The sequence below is a fragment of the Staurois parvus genome, unplaced genomic scaffold, assembly GCF_062004578.1.
Source record: "Staurois parvus isolate SC_StPar_1 unplaced genomic scaffold, SC_StPar_1.0 ptg000529l, whole genome shotgun sequence".
In the NCBI taxonomy this organism is placed as follows: Eukaryota; Metazoa; Chordata; class Amphibia; order Anura; family Ranidae; genus Staurois; species Staurois parvus.
Genome location: NW_028318325.1, coordinates 84937 through 98656, shown reverse-complemented (window position 1 = coordinate 98656; position 13720 = coordinate 84937). Strand labels below are relative to the sequence as shown.

At 46.8% G+C, this 13720-nt stretch overlaps 1 protein-coding gene across 1 annotated transcript in view; it reads left to right on the top strand.

Moving 5' to 3' along the window:
* The first annotated feature begins 1134 nt into the window (after window positions 1-1134).
* The window catches only part of LOC149451647 (zona pellucida sperm-binding protein 4-like), a 34630-nt gene continuing 22044 nt past the window's right edge, over window positions 1135-13720 (top strand). The window contains exon 1 of the mRNA XM_089690366.1: window positions 1135-1357. The gene's annotated coding sequence lies outside the window, so the exon portion shown is untranslated. The remainder of the gene's footprint in view (window positions 1358-13720) is intronic.

Below are 13720 nucleotides of genomic sequence, written 5' to 3'. Positions count from 1 at the left end.
TCCTGGCTTCCCTCTAATTTATCTCTCTGAAGACCACATTCTCCAAGACCTTCAAGCAAGCTTCAAGCCTCATCATGGTTTGTGTCTGCGATTTGGAAAACTGTCTGGGTCGAGACCAGCCTTGTGTGGCCCCGTCTGCAGGGGCAATTTGAGAATCTGTTGCTGGATCTCCCCAGACCACCGTGGGATCACAAGCTTTATTCATACCACAAGTCTGTTTGTGGTTTTTGCAAGAGCCTTCCTGTAGTGAAGGTTCCAACGCTCTTGAGGATCATCGCTTCAATCAAGCCTGTTTGCGTCGAGTCTGCGTCGGGTCTTGTTGTTTCAGGTACCCCGTGGAGCTTTATTCTCAGGGACAACTACAGGAACTCTTTGAAGTTTGAGACTACACCCATCAAGCTGAAGAAGATCAAGAAGGGACACGAGGAGAATATGATAAAACAGGAGGGAATGTCATGGAAATTTTGTATTGTTGGTCGAACTTTAAATGTGTCATGTATTTGTGTTATTCATATGTCTCTCGTGTGGCTTAATTAAAGCTCTGAAGGCTGCAATTGGGCCATGCGCATGTACAATGTATGTATTACAGTACTCGGCTTGGTAATGGATGAGATGGCAGATCTGCGCTTATAGACCGGCGTGTATACCACCACGGCATTCCATGCGAATGCCGCTGTCAGTAGACCGTGGGCCTGTATCCACATATCAGCAGCATGGTAGCACGTGGGCTTCATAACGCAATGCGCAAGCGGTGTGAACTCCACGTGTAGGCTTATGCATATCTTACAACCCATTACCAACTTGAAACTGTATCTGGGATGGATGTGTTTTAATAAAGATCGTATCGGGCCCATCCAGGTACAGACTGATATTTTTAGAGAGTGCTTGTACAGAGAATGTACATACCAATAGAAGATAGTAGGACAGGAAATATGACCTCAGATGGCTCATAGGGGGGAAGGGGAGGAAGTCTGCTGACCTCAGAAGGTTCATGGGGGAGGACCAGTGATAGATAATAGCAAAGGCTATGCTCCAATTGGAGTGTACATCCTCTGTATAAGCAATCCCCATTGTATTGTTCGGTGGGAGGGATTGACTTTATTCATGTGGGGGGCATGTGTGTATTCTTAATAAAAACAGAGAGCTGAGCCTAAAGCCGGCCCTTATGTGGATTGCAACACCAGCCTTAGAGTGTCGTGTGATCATTCTAGGGTAGCGGAGCTCCAATCACCCACAAATTCAACAGGACCAAAGTATTTGGATGGGCAGGAATCGTGTAGTTTGGCTGCAGTCGTGGTAAGCGAGATTCGCACAGCTTTATGGGGGATTTCTGCGCATCCAACTGCGAGTACTCACGGTAAGGAGAAATTCGTTAAAGTGAATTTCCAAGACAGTTTGGATGACCAGCATTAGACAGCGTGTTTTGCATTCATGTCTCTCGTGGGTTGGATGACCAGCATTAGACAGTGTGTTTTGCATTCATGTCTCTCGTCGGTTGGATGACCAGCATTAGACAGCGTGTTTTGCATTCATGTCTCTCGTCGGTTGGATGACCAGCATTAGACAGCATGTCTTGCATTCATGTATCTCTTGGGTTGGATGACCAGCATTAGACATCATGTTTCGCATTTATATCTCTCTTGGTTTGGATGACCAGCATTAGACAGCATGTCTTGTATTCATGTCTCTCTTGGTTTGGATGACCAGCACCAGCATTAGACAGCATGTCTTGTATTCATGTATCTCTTGGGTTGGATGACCAGCATTAGACATCATGTTTCGCATTTATATCTCTCTTGGTTTGGATGACCAGCATTACACAGCATGTCTTGTATTCATGTCTCTCTTGGTTTGGATGACCAGCACCAGCATTAGACAGCATGTCTTGTATTCATGTATCTCTTGGTTTGGATGACCAGCATTAGACAGCGTGTCTTGTATTCATGTATCTCTTGGTTTGGATGACCAGCATTAGGCAGCGTATTTCATGCTCATTTCTCTCTTGGCTCTTTTGGCCGACAGTAAATGGCTCTGGCCTGTAATGTAATTGTGGGAAGGTTCTCTAGATAGCAGAGGAATGCAGAGCGTAGTGAGATGAGATTATAACAAAACATAAACACTTGTCACACATCATAATGTAGCGGAGAAGTGTATCTTCCTCTATGATCTCCTTCGAGGTTTTCGCTTTGAATACAGAAAGGCCGAGCCGCGGCCAGCATGATAGAAAAACAAGTCTTTATTACATATATGTTTTTCTGATGCGTGGCGATAAAATAAAATTACACTGGAGGAGCTCCAGCTTATCTCTGATCGTTGTTTCAGCACTTAGAGAAAAAACTGCCACCCTTGCAAAAATTTCACATTAAAATGTTTTCTTTTTATGCTTTGCAAATTTAAAAAAGAACTTCTTCTAAATGTTCCCATGGCCTTCAATGGCCGTCATGATCCTTAACAGTTTTCCTTTAATGATTTTCTTCATGGAGCTGGGAGCCGATTGAGAAGACAGGACAACCAAAAATCTGCTGCCCCAACATTGTGCCCGGCCTATGCCTGCAATCCTTCAAGTTAATTTAAAGCCTAATGCAGGCCATAGACGGGTCGAAAACCGGATGCTTTAAAAAAAAAAAAGAAGAAAAATCGGTCGTTCAATAGGCCGACGTTACCACCAACGATAAAAAAAATCGGCCGATTTTTGTTCCGTCTTCGGCCGGCATTTCATTACTTCTGTCCCTGCAGAGAGCTCCGCTATTACATTTGACATGAAAAAGTCTTGCGGTTGCAACAATGTATCTATTTGTATCCATTTTGGATACAGATGGTTTTATTGGTATACAAATGGATACATTGTTGAAACCGCAATACTTTTTCATGTCAAATATAACAGTGGACTGGAATTCTTCTTCTTTTCCTTCTTCTTCTTTTTCTTCTCTTCTATTTCTTCTTCTTTTTCTTTTCTTTTTCTTCTTTTTCTTCTGCTTCTGCTTCTTTTCTTCTTTTTCTTTTCTTCTTTTTCTTTTACTTTTTCTTCTTTTTCTTTTCCTGATTCTTCTACTTCTTTTTCTTTTTGCTTTTTCCTTTTATTTCTTCTTGCAGGTCACAGCTCATGCGCAGATTTTTTATCGGTAAAACTATCGGCCGATTTGCCCATCATTGCAGGGAAAATCGGCCGATTTTTTTCAAACTTTACCGATAAAAAAAAATGTGCCAAACACCCCAAAAAACGGCCAACCAATTAACCCACTAACAGTGTGAAAATCAGCCAATTTTTTTTTTTCGGCCTAAAAATCGGCCGATTTTCGACCCGTCTATTACTCCATAACTCCAGGTAAAAATGTATTTAAAACTAAATTGAACAAACTTTGTTAAAATTGCTTAAACAGCAATTCCATATTTCCATAATTCCTATTTCTAGCTCTATCCTCCACAATACGTCTTCACCATTAGATGATGCTTCTGTACGGGGTTCAGTATGACGCTAAAGCCTCATTTGACCCATTTCCTGTTCATCCGGGATGTCGAGGACCCATCCTCTAGGGGTGCATCTTGTAGTTGGCCTGGTCTCAAGGGAGAATCCCACAAAAGGCGGTTATTTCACGGGTCGCACAATTATTCTGTTTGATAGTTTTCTTTAGACACTTCTTACCTGTCACTTCTTCATGCATTTTACCTACTTCGAAAAAAAAAATCACATTTTATTTATTTTTTTATTCTCTCGTACATCCCAACTACATCAAAACACACATTCTTCAACCTGTCCAATGGTTTTCTCTTTATTTGGACCTAAGAACAAAAGCAAATAAAAAGTGATCAACACGGATTCACATAAAAAATGGCATAGACAGAATCTGAATCCTGAAATTGGTGGATTATGGAATGATTGGACTGATAAAAATGAATGGACCCTCAATGGGTATCCCATCCAACTGTGTGTGTTTCCAGCAGTAGACATTATATGAGGGCTGTACCAAAAGTAACATAAAAGTGGGCATAACTTTTTTTTTAATTTACATAGGTTGCTAAAATTTCACATGCTGGTAGAGTAACTCTTCCTCTATAGCAGTGGTTCTCAACCTTTCTAATGCCGCGACCCCTTAATACAGTTCCTCATGTTGTGGTGACCCCCAACCATAAAATTATTTTCGTTGCTACTTCATAACTGTAATTTTGCAGTGGGAGGAATAGTGCCCCATCATTGGTGTCAGTGGGAGGAATAGTGCCCCATCATTGGTGTCAGTGGGAGGAATAGTGCCACATCATTGGTGACAGTGGGAGGAATAGTGCCACATCATTGGTGACAGTGGGAGGAATAGTGCCCCATCATTGTTATCAGTGGGAGGAATAGTGCCACATCATTGGTGTCAGTGGGAGGAATAGTGCCACATCATTGGTGACAGTGGGAGGAATAGTGCCACATCATTGGTGACAGTGGGAGGAATAGTGCCCCATCACTGATGTCAGTGGGGGGAATAGTGTCCCTACGTTGGTATCAGTGGGAGGAATAGCGCCCCATCATTGGTGTCAGTGGGATGAATAGCGTCACATCATTGGTGTCAGTGGGAGGAATAGTGCCCCATCATTGGTGTCAGTGGGAGGAATAGTGCCCCATCATTGGTGTCAGTGGGAGGAATAGTGCCCCATCGTTGGTATCAGTGGGAGGAATAGTGCCCCATCATTGGTATCAGTGGGAGGAATAGCGCCCCATCATTGGTGTCAGTGGGAGGAATAGTGCCCCATCATTGGTATCAGTGGGAGGAATAGCGCCCCATCTTTGGTGTCAGTGGAAGGAATAGTGTCCCATCATTGGTGTCAGTGAGAGGAATAGTGCCCCATCATTGGTGTCGGTGGGAGGAATAGTGCCCCATCATTGGTGTCAGTGGGAGGAATAGTGCCCCATCATTGGTGTCAGTGGGAGGAATAGTGCCCCATCATTGGTGTCAGTGGGAGGAATAGTGCCCCATCATTGGTGTCAGTGGGAGGAATAGTGCCCCATCATTGGTTTTCATGGGAGGAATTGAGGAATTGTATGCCATCATTGGTATCAGTGGGAGGAATAGTGCCCCATCATTGGTGTCAGTGGGAGGAATAGTGCCTCATCATTGATGTCAGTGTACTGGAGGGGGGAATAGTGCCCCATCATTGGTGTCAGTGGGAGGAATAGTGCCCCATCATTGGTATCAGTGGGAGGAATAGTGCCGCATCATTGGCGTCAGTGGGAGGAATAGTGCCCCATCATTGGTATCAGTGGGAGGAATAGTGCCCCATCATTGGTGTCAGTGGGAGGAATAGTGTCCCATCGTTGGTGTCAGTGGGAGGAATAGTGCCCCATCATTGGTGTCAGTGGGAGAAATAGTGCCCCATCATTGGTGTCAGTGGGAGGAATAGTGCCCCATCATTGGTGTCAGTGGGAGGAATAGTGCCCCATCATTGGTGTCAGTGGGAGGAATAGTGCCCCATCATTGGTATCAGTGGGAGGAATAGTGCCGCATCGTTGATGTCAGTGGGAGGAATAGTGTCCCATCGTTGGTATCAGTGGGAGGAATAGTGCCCCATCATTGGTGTCAGTGGGAGAAATAGTGCCCCATCATTGGTGTCAGTGGGAGGAATAGTGTCCCATCGTTGGTGTCAGTGGGAGGAATAGTGTCCCATCGTTGGTGTCAGTGGGGGGGGGGAATAGTGCCCCATCGTTGGTATTAGTGACAGCAATGATGGGGCACTATTCCTCCCACTGACACCAATGATACTTACCTTGCTGACCCCTGCTCCAGCCTGGGCTCGCTCGCTCTCTCCCTCTCCCATCTACAGGCAGCATACCTGGCTGCAGCAGCAAAATTTGCACTTACCTGTCAGCTGTCTTCCTTCTCTGGCCGCTCTCCTCTTCATTCGCTCCGGCAGCTCCCTCGATCTTCTTTGATCTACGCGCGCTGCCGCTCGGCTCCTCCTCTCCAAGCTCCACCTCCTCGCCGGTGATTGGCCGCCTGTGTGCCTCTCCTGAGCTACAGTTCCGGTGGCCAATCAGCGGCGAGGAGGCGGAGCTGTTGAGTGATCCCGGAGGTGTGGCCAGGTGATAGGGGCAGCATATCATCCCGCCCACAGATCGCGAGACAGAGCAGCGGTGTCTCGGTTCCTAAGACCATCGGAAATATGTGTTTTCCGATGGTCTTAGGCGACCCCTGTGAAATGGTCGTTCGACCCCCAAAGGGGTCGCGACCCCCAGGTTGAGAACCGCTGCTCTATAGTAACTCTTCTTCTTTTTTATTGAAGGTATATAATGGATTCTAAGCAGAAGCAATGTGCCTTCATTGAGTTCTTGACGAAGGAGGGGTGCAAGCTGTCTGACATCCACAGAAGGCTACAGAATGTTTACGGAGATGACACCATTGACAAGAGGAATATCTTGTCATTGGCGACTCTTGTGAATGGTGTCATCTCTGCAAATATTCTGTAGCTAACAATCAACCCAGTTAGATTTTTTTTAAAGCCTAATCACTATTGTAACCACCAAACAGGGCCTGTACAAGCATTTCTGCCACCATTCCTCTCCCTCCTTCACAGACATTAATATGCACACCTGAGCAGAGGCGTCCCTAGGGTTGGTGTCACCCGGTGTGATAACACTTGGTGACACCCCCTCCAATGATCTCCACAGAATGGATCGGATCTGCAGATTGGGGAGGATAATGGGTCTGACTCCAATCCATTATGCTCAATCCACAGATCCGATCCATCCTGCGGGGATCGTCGGCTTGCTTTGCAACTTACCTTTTCGTGAAGCGGGTCCGGTGTCACCCCGTATAGGTTGCATGCCGACGATCCCCGCAGGATGGATCGAATCTGCGGATGGAGCATAATGGATTGAAGTCCGATCCATTATCCTCCCCAATCCACAGATCTGAGAGTGGTGCAACACCCATAACCGGTGGACTATCGATCGATGGAAGACTGTAAAATAGTCCGATGAATTGAGCTTCACACTGTTCTCAACCAACGGACGTGTTTACATGTGGAGAACGCCATCCCAAGCTTACCACCAGGACTGTCTTGTGCCAACGATAAAGCGTGGTGGTGGTGCAGTCATAATAATAACAGAGTGCAGCGCTAAGAGAAAAGTGCAAAAAGCAAATAGTCCGTAGTTGTTAACTGAATATAAATAAATAGTTCCAAGAAATAACTGATGAAGACCAGGAAACAATGGAAAGAGTGCGCACTCACCGGACGCGCATGGAAAATGCGCATAAATGAATATCTCCTGGAATCCTAGAGTAGATGGAAAGGGTGAATTCCAATCTATGGATCAATCAGCCTGGGAAGATGTATCAAAGATCCGGTGGTGCAGTCATGGTCTGGGGAGCCATATCTTGGCATTCTGAAGGCCCCATCATCACCTTGAAAGGCAGAGTCACTACTAGCGACTATGCACAAATTTTGGCCGACCATGTGCACCCCATGGTGCAGACATTGTTTCGCCAAGACGGCGCCATTTACCAAGACGATAATACTCCGATTCACACAGCTGGTGTTGTCACATTTTGGTTTGATGCGCCTGCAGATGAAGTCTCGCACCTTCCCGGTTATCGTAGAGCCACTGCAGTCAATTTTTGAGAACAAGATTCGGGCTCGTTTTCCGCCTCCGGCATCTCTGCGAGACGTGAAGCGGTTTTTGCAGTTTCAAGAGTGTTTCAGATTTCATTATCCATCATCCAAGACTTCTGTTTGTCAATTCCCAGGAGAATTCAGGTGGCCTTGGATGCCAAAGGCCGTCCAACACGTATTACGTAACAATTTAGTTCTTTTACCTGGTGTTAACATCATTTTGTCCAACCCCTGTAGAGATGCAAATGGTAGTAGCCATGTGGGTATGAGTAAGGCATATTCAGTTGTTTGCTGAAATCCCCAACCAGCACAAATCTTTGCTTCCACCATTCCCCCTCCCCACTCAAATCCTCTCCCTTCCAAAATCTCCCACCGCAGCACAAATCCTGCATCCCTCAAGATTCCCCTCTGAGCATAAATCCTTTCCCCCTCCAAATCCCCCTCTTAGCACCAATTCTCCCTCTCAAAAATTTCCCCTCCTAGCACAAATCCCCCCATTCATCCCTACTAGCACAAATCCCCCCCCCACTAAATCCCTTTTTCTCACACAAATTCCCTCTCCCCATGACCCCCCCCCGCCCCCAAGCACAAATCCCATTCATCCCTACTAGCACAAATTCCCCCCAACTAATCCCTCTTCCTCACACAAATCCCCTCTCCCCTTGAAATGCCCCCCCTCCCCCCCAAGCACAAATCCCCCACAATCATTTGCACTGGGGGGCAAGGGCGGACTGACCATTTGGGAACTCAGGCATTGCTCGAGGGCCCGGGGTCAGTAGGGGGCCCCATGAGATGCCCCTGGTACCTTTCATAGGCTTTTTTGGGTGTGGTTTGAGTGTGGGCAAGGACACAGGGGCCCCATGATCCCCTATTACCCGGGGGCCCAATGAGTTGTCAGTCCGCCCCTGCTGGGGGGTTTGTACAGGAAGAGGGAGATTTTTTTTGTTTTGGTAGAGTTTTGGTTTGAAAGAGAATTTATGCTTGGGGATAAGCATGCCGATTAGGGCTCAAAATTGGGGGGAGGGGATTTTTGCTGACACATAAAGCTTATACATTTTGGGGGGGGCAGGGGCAGATTGACAACTCATGGGGCCCCCGGGCACTAGGGGATCATGGGGCCCCGTGTCCTCGCCTACACTCAAACCACACCCAAAAAAGCCTATGAAAGGTACCAGGGGCATCTCATGGGGCCCCCTACTGACCCCGGGCCTTCGGCAGTGCCCGAGTTCCCGAATGTTCAGTCCGCCCCTGCTGGGGGGTTTGTACAGGAAGAGGGAGATTTTTTTGTTTTGGTAGAATTTTGGTTTGAAAGAGAATTTATGCTTGGGGATAAGCATGACCTCCTCTAGCTAATTGCAAGAATTAAAACAAAACAAACCTGAATACCCGAAAAAAAATTTTGCACTATAATTTCATATATGTTGGGTATAAACCCAATACACGTCATTATTTTCCTACGAGATCCCATTGGGGTTGATTTGCTAAAACTGGAAAGTGCAAAATCTGGTACAGCTGTGCATGGAAGCCAATCAGCTTCCAACTTCAACTTGTTCAATTAAGCTTTGACAATAAAACCTGGAAGCTAATTGGCTTCTATGCAGAGCTGCACCAGATTTTGCACTCTCCAGCAGGGGCGAACTGACCATTCGGGCACTCGGGCACTGCCCGAGGGCCCAGGGTCAGTAGGGGGCCCCATGAGATGCCCCTGGTACCTTTTTCATAGGCTTTTTTGAGTTTGGGCAAGGACATAGGGGCCCCATGATCCCCTATTGCCCGGGGGCCCCATGAGTTGTCAGTCCGCCCCTGGCTTATACATTTTTTTCAGGGGGGGGCACCTTTTGGCATCTCCGCCCTGGGCGCTAGTCCTGGCACTGATTGGCAGTCCTGGTCACACATTCATCAAGCTAAAGGGAAAATTCCATTGCAAAGCGAACAGCCTATTTGCCTTTAGTAAACCAACCCCATAACGTATAAAAGCCTCGTTTAATGGAGGACATGCCTAGAAAAAAAATCCAAAAAATGCACGCTATAAAAAAGGCAAAGATTAACTTTCTGCAAAATCGTCTGATTTCACAACAAAAAGCAATCACAAAACTCCTGACAAGCTAAAAGGGAAACCTTCGCCACGAGGTCAGGTTATTACAATTTTTTTACAGTTCACGTATCCTACTGTCAGTTCTGAGAAACCCTTTTGATTTAATGGAGTCAGATGTTTAGCTGGTATATGAAAGCATTTCACAAACCATATTTTGTTTGGCTTGCTCGCCGACAAATTAAAATCACTTCAGTATTAACTGTGGAAAACTAACATTTCAAAGGCTTTGATGTGTGCGCAATCCATATTTTCTGCATTTGGAGACGCCGTCAATGTGTTTTGCACCTGTTTTTGGGGTGAAAATCTATTCCTTGCCTTTTTTTTTTTTTCTCATAATTTGATGTCTACAAGAAAATTTATTTCGCTGCAATACCACAAAGCTGAATCCAGCTTCCTAAAAATGTCCAAAACAAGCCGAGCGTATTTATTTTCTGTGTCGACTTCCAACTTGTATCTCCAAGGGGGACTAGGAAAAATATTATGACAAATTCAATATCGGTCAACGTCAGCGGCGGAAGGTCACCTGTCCGCTGCGTCTGCGGGGATCCTGACTGAGCAAGCTGTCCGTCACGGACCTGGACCCCCAATGCTGTGACCCACCGTGGCTTGTGCGCTACGGAGCGAAGGATTCTGGGGGCAAGTTTTATGATTGACGTCTCGGCTGCTGTTTGCAGAGATCCACGGGAGGTTAGGGGAAGAGGGGGCGCTTGGCTTGCTTAGTAACTAAAAACAGAAAAAGAAAAAAACCTCACAGGGGGTAAAGTGTTGGAATGAGGGCAGTGAGGTGACTTTCATGGCGAGAAACTGAACACAATGGGTTTGATTTACTAAAACAGGAGAGCAAGGCTGGACTGACAACTCATGGGGCCCCTGGACAATAGGGGATCATGGGGCCCCTGTGTCCTCACCCACACTCAAACCACACCCAAAAAAGCCTATGAAAGGTACCAGGGGCATCTCATGGGGCCCCCTACTGACCCCAGGCAGTGCCCGAGTGCACGAATGGTCAGTCCACCCCTGCTCTCCCCACATTAGGCTGGGCATTGTCTGCACCAGGAGGAACACAGGACCCACTACACCAGCGTAGGGTCTGACAATGGGTCCAAGGCAGGGGCAGACTGACAACTCATGGGGCCTCTGGACAATAGGGGATCATGGGGCCCCTGTGTCCTCACCCACACTCAAACCACACCCAAAAAAGCCTATGAAAGGTACCAGGGGCATCTCATGGGGCCCCCTACTGACCCCGGGCCCTCAGGCAGTGCCCGAGTGCACGAATGGTCAGTCCGCCCCTGTTCTCCCCCCATGAGGCCGGGCATTGTCTGCACCAGGAGGAACCCAGGACCCACTGCACCAGCGTAGGGTCTGACAATGGGTCCAAGGCAGGGGTGGACTGACAACTCATTGGGCCCCCGGGCAATAGGGGATCATGGGGCCCCTGTGTCCTCACCCACACTCAAACCACACCCAAAAAAGCCTATGAAAGGTACCAGGGGCATCTCATGGGGCCCCCTACTGACCCCGGGCCCTCAGGCAGTGCCCGAGTGCACGAATGGTCAGTCTGCCCCTGCTCTCCCCACATGAGGCCGGGCATTGTCTGCACCAGGAGGAACTCAGGACCCACTGCACCAGCGTAGGGTCTGAAAATGGGTCCAAGGCAGGGGCGGACTGACAACTCATGGGGCCCCCGGGCAATAGGGGATCATGGGGCCCCTGTGTCCTTGCCCAAACTCAAAAAAGCCTATGAAAAAGGTACCAGGGGCATCTCATGGGGCCCCCTACTGACCCTGGGCCCTCGGGCAGTGCCCGAGTGCCCGAATGGTCAGTTCGCCCCTGCTGGAGAGTGCAAAATCTGGTGCAGCTCTGCATAGAAACCAATCAGCTTCCAGGTTTTATTGTCAAAGCTTAATTGAACAAGTTGAAGTTAGAAGCTGATTGGCTTCCATGCACAGCTGTACCAGATTTTGCACTTTCCAGTTTTAGCAAATCAACCCCAATGGGATCTCGTAGGAAAATAATGACGTGTATTGGGGTTATACCCAACATATATGAAATTATAGTGCAAAAAAATGTTTAGGGTATTCAGGTTTGTTTTGTTTTAATTCTTGCAATTAGCTAGAGGAGGTCATTTTTGTAGGGGGTGGTTCCTTGGTTGAAGTTATATGTAAGGGGAAGAGTTATCTTTTAATGTTTTTTCTCTATGGGATATAATACATGTAGTACTTTGTGCCATGTTTCTAAGTGATTGCTAACAAAGTTATGAGGTTCGACCTGCCACCCTCCCCTCCTGCTGTGGCCATTCCGACAACAGCTAGGAAAGAGATGGCTGATTCAGAGATGCAGCTTATCTCAACAAAAGCAACTATAGAAGGAATTCAGGGGGAGGACATATCACCAGGCAGCGACTAGGTCACCCATTCTACAGTCAAAAAAAGAGCAGACTCGATGCATCAGATGACCAAGGATTTAGGCATTTAGAGCATTTGGGGGTTTTTTGTTTTAATTCCTATGATTAGGTAGAGAGGGTCATTTTTTAGGGAGGGGGGTTCCTTGGTTGGAGTTCAACTTAAAGAAGAGCTGTCATTATAATTTTTATTTTATAGTCCTGTCCCCTATGGGATGAAGTAAATGTAGTACTTTGTCCCATGTTTCTAAGTGATTTCTAACTCTAGTTATGAGGTATGACTTTCCACCCTCCCCTCCTGTCTTGGCCAACCCAACAACAGCTAGGAAGGAGACGGCTGATTCGTAGATGCAGCTTATCGCAGCTCAGAGCACTCTCCCTAGACAAGCAATGGCAAGAGGAATGCATAGGAATGGTGGACATGTCATCAGGCAGCGATGAGGCCACCCGAAGTAAGACCCTCCCATTCTTCAGCCTAAAAAAGTGAATACTCGGTGCATCACGTGACCATGGATGTACACTAGACAATTAGGGCATTTTCAATTGGAAATGTCCATATCACCAGGCAGCGGTGAGGTCACCCAAAGTAAGATCCTCCTTTCTGCAGCTTAAATAAGAGAAGACTTTGTGCATCACTTGACCACATATTAAGGCATTTAGGTTTGTTTTAATTCCTTTGATTAGTTAGAGGGAGTCATTTTTTTAGGGGAGTTCCTTGGTTGGAGTTGGACTTAAAGAAGATGTATCATTATAATTTTTTACAGTTCTGTCCCCTATGAGTCAAAGTACATATAGTACTTTGTCCTATGTTTTAATATGATTTCTAACTCTAGTCATGAGGCCTGACCTGCCACCCTCCCCTCCTGCCGTAGAGATCCTACAACAGTTAGGAAGGAGACGGCTGATTCAAAGCTGCAGTTTGTTTCGGCTCTGATCACTTACCTGAGACAAGCAATGGCAAGAAGAATGCAGAGGGAGGAGGGATGTGTCAGCCTCTGAATTCCTTTTGAATTTGAAAGTGCTCAGGAAAGTGCCCAAATTCTCCCCTTTTCCCCAAATCCTGGGCCACCATCATTTTCCTTTAACCAACACACACAGCATCCCCTATCCTTTAACAACGGCTGCAATCCACACAATCTGGTGTCTATCCCTCTTCTTCTAGAACCAGCCTCCCCTTTTCCTGTGCCCTCTGGAATGCCCACTCTGTCTGTCCATGACCTTTTTATCACAAACTCCTTTAATCTACTTGCAATTACAGAAACCTGGCTTCATGAATTTGACTTTCCCTTTCCTGCTGCCTTCTCCCATGGAGGCCTCCTCTGGACTCACTCTCCCAAGCCTAGTGGATGGAAGGGAGGTGGAGTTGGAATCCTCCTATCCCCTCAGAGCACTTTTCAGGTTCTTCAGTCACCTCTCTGTCCTTCTTCTCATTTGAAGCTCACTGTATTCGTCTATTCTCTCCAATTTCTTAGAGAATTTCTGTGATCTATCGGACTCCTGGACCGGTATCGAATTTCTATAATGACTTATCTACCTGGCTACCCTACTTTCTCTCTTCTGAAACTCCCACAATCATTCTCTGAGACTTCAACATCCCTGTTGATCTTAACATTCCTGCTACTTCTAAACTT